Source organism: Microtus ochrogaster, chromosome 2, assembly GCF_000317375.1.
Source record: "Microtus ochrogaster isolate Prairie Vole_2 chromosome 2, MicOch1.0, whole genome shotgun sequence".
Taxonomy (NCBI): domain Eukaryota; kingdom Metazoa; phylum Chordata; class Mammalia; order Rodentia; family Cricetidae; genus Microtus; species Microtus ochrogaster.
In genome coordinates this window covers 38,508,629-38,516,196 of record NC_022010.1, presented here as the reverse complement: position 1 = coordinate 38,516,196, position 7,568 = coordinate 38,508,629, and the positions used below count along the sequence as shown (strand labels likewise).

Genomic DNA, 7,568 nt, shown 5'->3' with positions numbered 1-7,568 from the left:
ACATACATGGAAAAAAAGCCTTGGTGTTAAAAGCTGGTAGAGTACTTATATTTACTCTCAAAAGTATGATCCATAGAAGGAAAACTCAATAAACTGTTTATCCTCAAAATTAAAAATATTCACAGTGCAAAAAGTGAAGACAGCATCAGGAACACATGTAGACCTCCCAGGATGCAGCTGGAGAGGTGGCTCAGTGGTTTCAGAGAAAGGGCTGCTTGGAGAAGCCTGAGTTCAGTTCCTAATATCCTCATCAGATGCCTCAGAACCGCCTGTAACCCCAGCTCCAGGTTATCTGATGCCCTCTTCTGGCCTCTGTGGGCAGTGCACTCAGGGGCATAAACCCATCCCCACCTCTTCACACACATAATTAAGAGTAATAAATGAACAAACAAATTTCTCAAAATTCAACAGTGTAAAGGCAAACAGTTCAATTAGGATGTAAGCAGAAGAAAAGAAGGCACCTTTCATATTTCAGAAATTAAAGAGACTTTAAACAAGCCATATTCATCACTAGCCATCAGAGAAATGTACATTACAGCTACAATGGAGCGTTACTCCATGTCCCCCAGCACAGCTCAAATGGAAGAGAGAGGTAATGTCGAACTCTGGCAAAGACGAGGAGCCACTGGCTCAGTGGTTCATTGCCAGGGGGAAGACAAAATGATCCAGGGACACTGGAAACAGATTGCCCGTGTCTTTACATTTTTACCTTGTTACCAAGATATGATCCAGCAATTTTATATTTAAGCATCTACCTCAAGGGACGAAGTCAAAGAAGACTTATGTTGATCAAAAACTAGTATGCAAATATTTACAGTGGCTTTATTCCTAATAGCTTCAAACAGCTCCGCTGACCTTCAGTGGGTGAATGGCAACCAACATTCAAGATGGCTGAATAAAAATGCTTACTACGTGGGGCTGGAGAAATGGCTTTGGTTAAGAGCACTTGATGCTCTGAAAAAGACCTGGGTTTGGTTCCCAGAACATGCATCAGGCAGCTCACTGTGACTTCAGTCCCAGGGCATCGTCATAGGCCCATACAGTCACACAGGTACACACACACACACACACACACACACAGAGAGAGAGAGAGAGAGAGAGAGAGAGAGAGAGAGAGAGAGGCATAAATTTAAAAAGTAAATTAATAAGTATTTTTAAAAGTTTTATAAAATAAATCAGAGGAAATGCCCAGTATTCACCCCACCTTTCACAAAGAACAACCTGAGCAACCCATGCAGAACTGCACTGGGAGGCCAACGGCTACCAGAGAGTACTGGGAACCCTCAGGACAGAGGCTGCAGTCTAGTACAATTCAGACACGTGGGGCCATAGTAAGATGATAGGGGATATCATTTGAAGGTGAGTTGCTTTTGTTTAACTCTGTGAGGTTGTGATTCTTTACCTGTCCAAAAACATCCCATAATAGTCTAATAAAGCGCTGAATGGCCAATAGCAAAGCAAGTGCGAGGCTAGGCAGGGTTGGCAGGCAGAGAGGATAAATAAGAGGGAAAACAAGGGAGACGAAAAGGAAGAGAACAAGGGGAGGAGGACACCCGAGGCCAGACAGCAAGCCCTGGAGAAAGAAGTAAAGAAAGGTATACAGAAACAGAGAAAGATGAAAGCCCAGAGACTAAAGGTGGTTGGGATAATTTAAGAAAATCTGACTAGAAACAAGCCGAGCTAAAGTCAGGCATTCATAACTAAGAATAGGCCTCCATGTGAGTGATTTATTTGGGAACTGGGTGGTGCCCCCTCCCCCCAAAAAGCCAAAAAACCCAAGAGAGTAAAACATCAACAACAGTAAGAGGAACAAAATACCCCAGCATCTGCCACCCCAACTCCACAGAATGGGTAAGGGAGTGTTCCTTTTGGAGGAGTGATGTAAAAGACAGTGTTCTAGGAGGTTCCATCCATGTGCAGGCTGATAATCCTAGCTATCAAATGATCAGTTTGCAGCCCATTTAGATTAATAGCCCAAGTGCTGCACAGAATCCTGGCTTTGGAAATGGATCTCACATGGCCCTAAGGAAGGCCCAGGGTAGGCTAGCCACCACCTATCTTGAAAAGTGAGCTGATGTTTTCAGGAACTGAAACACTCCTGCACACTTTCTTCTCCTGTATTACACAACCACTCCCCAGCACTGGCTTGGCAGATAGCTGCCCCTTGAACCCAACATAGCATAGCAGGGGAACTGTGGCTAAACCTGCTGGATGCTCACCCTGCTCTGTACAGGTTGGGAGCCATAACCAGAGGAGATTGAAAGGTGCTGCCTTTGAACACCCGGAGACCAGCATATTTGTTCTCTGAGGATATAGTTAGCCATGTATGGACGAGGGCCAGTGTCAGGATTGAAGGGAGATGTCACACAGTACCTAAAGCCCTTTCCCCAAGACTTGTATTCATGCACCTCTTACGAATAATGTGGGGAGTGAATCTCCATGATTCTCAAGCATACAGGGGCCTGGGAAATCCCGTAGGTCCAGGTCCTTCCTGCCTCAGTCATACACAGTCAAATAGAACCTCCTGAGAGAAATGTGGCTCAACTCTGCCCCTCATCTCACTTATTGGCAGGGAAAGTAATTGAAGCAGCAGAGAGAAACATTGGAGTTCTTACTACCCCACTCTGTCTGGCTGCCATCTGGTCAATTCTGACTTTAATCCTATTCAGACTGGGCAGGAGCACTCCACATGGATGGAGTCCAATGGGCCCCACTGTAAGAATCCTGGCTTTTGCCAGTGGCAGAAGATCAATAGTTGTATGGAAACATCAACACCTGATGGGGCCACCCATAAAATAGTAGAAGTAGATCTACACAGACTGTGCCCTGGCCTCTGCTATCATGCTACACCCCTCAGAACGGCCAAAGTATCTCCGCCCTCAGGGCACATAGGGAGAATGGGTCAAAGACTCTGCTGCACTCTGTATCGTACCTAAACTCTTAAGCCATAGTCATGGAAGTTATCGTGAAACTACACCACAATACTCTAATCAAATCAGCTAGAATCGAAGTCAACGCTGCAGAACAAACCGACACTCCAGGACACAACTTCAGAAGAAAGCCACTAACCAAAGTCACCCCTGAAAGGTGGTAGAGGCATCTGACCCAGCAAATGCGCAAATCTCAATGTAGAAGCACAAAAATATGAAAAGGGGGTAATACAATATCTCCTAAAGAATGTGGTAATTCTCTAGCAACAGATTCCTAAGAAATTAAAGTGGATGGAATCTCAAAGAATGATTATAAGATAATCAAAACGAGATCCTGAATAATACAGATTAACAGCTAAATGAAATTAGGCAGACAACTTAGGATATAAATGAGAATTCTTCAGGGAGAACCAGACAGAAACGTTGGAAAAAAGGAAGCCAATGAATCAAATAAAATATATAACCCTTGAAAGCCTCAACAACTGACTAGACATGGTGGAAGAAATAGTATGTGAATTTGAAGGCTATCTATCTATATCTATATCTGTCTCTGTCTATCTGTATCATCTATATATCAGATGGAATACCAGAAAAGATTAAAAGTAAAGGCATTGAAAATCTGTCCAGTGAAATAATTTCTGAGAGCATCCCTAAATCTCACATTCATGTATAGGAGGTTTATCTAAAAATCAACTCAAAGTAGGTTGAAGACCTAATAGCAAACCAGAAACTCTAGAAGTCATATAAGAAAACATAGGAGTTAATTCAAGATGTAAACATGGCTAATGATTTTCTGGATGGGACTGCCCGAAGCATAGGAAACAACAAAAATAGACAAGTGAGATTACACAGAACTAAACCTTTGCAAACACTAAGTTAAGCATGCAACGGCATGGAAAGACAGCCCACAGCATGAAGACGATATCTGTAAACTATATGTTTGGCAAGGAAGGGCTGTCATAAGGGATTTCAAAAACACAGTCCAAGAAAAAAAATAAATGAAATAAGCCAGACATAAAAAAGGCAAGTTCTGCATATTCTTTTTCATGCTGATGCTTGAAAAGTCTATTTGAAAGCAGAGTAATGATCGGAATTCACTGGTACTGGAGGAAGTGGCTGACCTTAACTGGTGTATACTCTACACATATATAGAAATATAATACTTTTAATATATACAACTAATACGTGTCAACAAAACCTGAATTAACCTCCAGAGACTTATGCCGAGTGGAAAAAAATAAAAATTAAAAATACAAAGCAATATCAGAAGGTTGCATTCTTTGTGTCCACTCTGTAATGTTCTTGAAATGACAACGTTTAAAACTTAGGGGATAAATGGTGGTTCTTGGGGTTTAAGGAAATGACGTGAGGGAAAGCGGTGGGTCTATCAGATGGCTGCCGAAGGACTGGGATGGTGACAGTGTTCGGGAGACCAGCTGAGTTCATGCCAGGCCTGAAGTCACGCAGGCAGGGTGTGACAACTCTGAAATTTAATTTCAATTCTATTTTCCTATGCCAATTTCATGCTCTTTTACACCATCGAATATAATTAATAATTAATCAGAGGAAATGTTGCTAAAAAAAAATTACTGCAACTTTCCTACCTCTCAGAGGTTCATTGCAGGGAGAAGGTTCAAAAGCACAAAGACATATGAACCAAGGGAGCCTTGCTGGGAGTCCCTTTGTCTCTTCTGCCCTGGAAGCCTTTCCAGGTGATGCTAACCATCTCTGTGGTTTCCAGGATCAGACCTTAGGCAAGGGGCTATGAAGATTTACTCAACAGCTCCCTTGAACAGAACCATGGGGTGTATAATGAAGACTGACTTGAACATAGGCACTCAATCTTGGACAAGGGATTTAGTTTTCAATTACGAAAACGGGCTGCTCTATTTAGTGCACAATGTCAGATATACCTGGGGACACATCAAAAAAAAAAAAAGTGCCCTGTGCAGAGACGGGTATAGGGACATTTCACAAGTGCTGCTCAGATGTCTGCAAGGCTGTCTGTGTTGTAGGATGGATCCCCAAGAGAACTTTTTACTGTCTACTTCCAAGAATGTTACCGAAGTGGGAAACGCCATCACTACCTTTCCACTGACTTCCAAGAGTTTCCCAGTTCGATTCGGATGGTTTCCCAGTTCCATCCACAGCAGCGCCACACTGGGAGGCTTCTGTGAAGAGGTGTGTCTAGAATGCCTTACACTCAGACCTTGGGGAAGCATGGATCCTTAAACCAGCATTTAACCTGCACCTGGCAAGTTTCATTTGGAGACAGATTCATCCCAAACCATTCTTCAGGCATAGCACAGCCACACTGGGCTTTGAATCTTCCTAGGCTCCCTAGTGCTGCCTCCATAGTAATCTTGGCCTCTTCCCTTTAACTAGATCCAGTCAGGATGCATCTTCTGAGGCCTTCCCCTGCCCCCATCATCTCTCAGCGTGCCATAATGATACCTCCTGAATTTCCCTGGTACACTCTATTTTTTCCTCCTCATCCATCCCCTTCCTGAACCTGCCTTTGTAACTGGTGTCTGGGGACCTTCTCTGCTTTCCTTTACTGAGGGCTGATTCTTGTTTATCTCTAGAGGTTCAGTTTCTAGAACAGTGCCCGGCACAAATACCCGCCTAGTAAACGAAAAAAGGAACCGAGAACTCGAGACCTATTCACGTTTTTCCAGAACCTGAGTTATAATCATAGTACTAAATGCCAAAGAATAATATCACCGACGGTTCCAAGACCTAAGACAATACTGTGACCTATTTGTCGTCACTACCGAGGTGAGAAGAGAGCTGAGAAATCGGTCCTGCCGAGCGGTTTGAGTTTTCAATTTCTGTTCTGCCTCTCAACAGTTTTCCCGACTTGGAAGCAGGTCTCTTTTATCCCCCTGCTTCCCATTTATAAAAAGCAGAGACTGGATGCCTGACGTCAGGTGCTCTCTCCCCTCTGAACTTTCCTAGGGATCTAGGGTCTAAACAAGGTTGCTTAGCGCCTAGAGCGCCTCCCTCCCCTCCCCCAACGCACCTCCCTGCTCAAGCTGGCTTGTGTTGTGGCCCTGGAGGCAGCGGCGGGCTTCCTGGGCTCTCCCAGGCCTCGCTGCGGAGCCACTAGCAGCCCCTGGGCGACTTCATCCGCACCTCCCGAGGCCAAGGCCACCGCCTAGGCCACAGTCGCCCTCCCGCAGCGTCAACGCCAGCGCCCGCGCCAACCCCTGCTCCCTCCGCGGGTTCCTGGCGCGCGCCTGCTGGGCTCCAGCATTGCACCGCGGGTCCTAGACTCCCAGTGCTTCCGCGCTTGCCCCAATCCTGGGCCCTTCCCAGATCCCCTGCACAGCACACAAGTCTGGGATCCCCGGATTTTCCGTGCACACCGCAGGCCAGAAATCCCCAGATCCTCCGTGTATACCACAGGCCCGGACTCTCAAAATCCTTGGCATACACTGGGGCTCTGGGCTGCCAATCTCGTCTGCTAGTCGTCCCCTCACCCCCACCTGCTCCTACCTCGATGCCCGCCTGCCAAACACGGTGGGCCCTCCAAGCCAGCTGGAGCAGACACACAAACCTGCTCACAGCTCAGCCCCAGCCTGGTGCCTGCTTGGTTTCAGCCTCTCAGCAACCAGGACCTTCCTGTGACAAACTTTTGTGCTATCAAGCTCTGGCCTTGCTGGGTGTTACAGTTTTAAGGGTGATATGTTGTGTGAAGCCCGGAAATGTTTGGGTCTAGTCATTATGGATACAAGGGATACAGGGACAGAGCTGGACGAGGATTCCTTTTGGGCCAAAGGTTTGTCCTCTCTGCCTGCATCCTAAAGAAATGTCTAGATCTGTGACTCAACAAAGAGTGGGTTACTGTAGGAATATCCGTGACTCATACACACCTGCATGGATACACCCAAAGCAGTCTTACTTGAACTGACCTTGAGACCAGAGACCAGCAAGGACAGGCTAGCCATGACCCTACCCACATGCCAAAAGCAACTTCATTGTGAGCAGAGAAGGAGAAAGGGGAAAAGGGGGTCCTCATCCCCTAGACCTTGGGTACTGCTTTCCCAAGTGGGAAATTACCTGGCTTGGGATGGGATGGGACTGGCCTTCCTTAAGGACAAGAGGCATCTTCTTCTGCCCTGAAGATGTCCTGGATCTCAACAGAAGAGGTCCCTTACTCAGCTTGACTTCTGCCTTTCTAGGCCAGGCAGAGCAGGCAGGACCAGACTTCAAGAAAAACAGCCAATGAGGCTAAAAATATACCTGTGGATGACAAGGATCTCCCTCCCCTCCCCCGTGCTGGCTTAAAAGACTGAAGGGAAACTCCAGCCAAGAGGGGAGGGGCAGACTGCTCTCTGAGCTTTTCTGACAGCTGCACAGGACTTTGCTTAAAACGAGGCATAGCCGAGATTTGTGCACTGGTATACACAGAACTTCAACCCAAAGACACCCCCAAAAATGCAAAGCTTATTAGCTGCTGGCCTCCATGTTGGTCACATGGGAGAACTATCTAGTAGTCAGCTGCTGGGTCATTAAGGGATCAGGTTCTGTTTAGATGGCTGTGGGTCAGTCTCCTGGACCTGCTGCTCAGGGTTAGCTGTGACACCTTCTAAACAGAGTGCATAGAAACTCATCCTTAAAGAAGCATTTGGGACC

General features: G+C 46.1%; 1 protein-coding gene across 3 annotated transcripts in view; it reads right to left on the bottom strand.

Moving 5' to 3' along the window:
* The window catches only part of Hrasls (HRAS like suppressor), a 21,044-nt gene extending 13,904 nt beyond the window's left edge, over window positions 1-7,140 (bottom strand). The window contains exon 1 of one of the 3 annotated variants that reach the window (XM_005344788.2): window positions 6,993-7,140. The gene's annotated coding sequence lies outside the window, so the exon portion shown is untranslated. Of the gene's footprint in view, window positions 1-5,952; window positions 6,206-6,428; window positions 6,546-6,992 lie in introns of those variants that run through there. The other 2 variants (XM_005344787.2, XM_005344789.3) reach the window with 2 other exon arrangements.
* Window positions 7,141-7,568: the final 428 nt, after the last annotated feature.